The following is a 699-nucleotide window of genomic DNA, read 5'->3' on the forward strand; positions in this document are numbered from 1 at the left end:
CTTGTGTACTTTTACTGCTGATACTTTAACTACATGAAGCTGAGAATACTTGTGTACTTTTACTGCTGATACTTTAACTACATGAAGCTGAGAATACTTGTGTACTTTTACTGCTGATACTTTAACGACATGAAGCTGAGAATACTTGTGTACTTTTACTGCTGACACTTTAACGACATGAAGCTGAGAATACTTGTGTACTTTTACTGCTGATACTTTAACTACATGAAGCTGAGAATACTTGTGTACTTTTACTGCTGACACTTTAACTACATGAAGCTGAGAATACTTGTGTACTTTTACTGCTGACACTTTAACGACATGAAGCTGAGAATACTTGTGTACTTTTACTGCTGACACTTTAACGACATGAAGCTGAGAATACTTGTGTACTTTTACTGCTGATACTTTAACTACATGAAGCTGAGAATACTTGTGTACTTTTACTGCTGATACTTTAACTACATGACGCTGAGAATACTTGTGTACTTTTACTGATACTTTTACTACATATACTACATACAATGCTGTCTCCAACGCTAAACGAACGCACGTGACTACTAGTACTTTTACTTTTGATACTTTCAGTACATTTTCCTGATAATACCTTTACTTGAGTAAAACTTTGACATTGTAGTAATAATACTACCATTGATACTACCAATGATCGATGGAGTGAAAACTGACGCCGATGCTGTA

Source organism: Micropterus dolomieu, linkage group LG04 (genome assembly GCF_021292245.1).
Source record: "Micropterus dolomieu isolate WLL.071019.BEF.003 ecotype Adirondacks linkage group LG04, ASM2129224v1, whole genome shotgun sequence".
NCBI classification, from domain to species: domain Eukaryota; kingdom Metazoa; phylum Chordata; class Actinopteri; order Centrarchiformes; family Centrarchidae; genus Micropterus; species Micropterus dolomieu.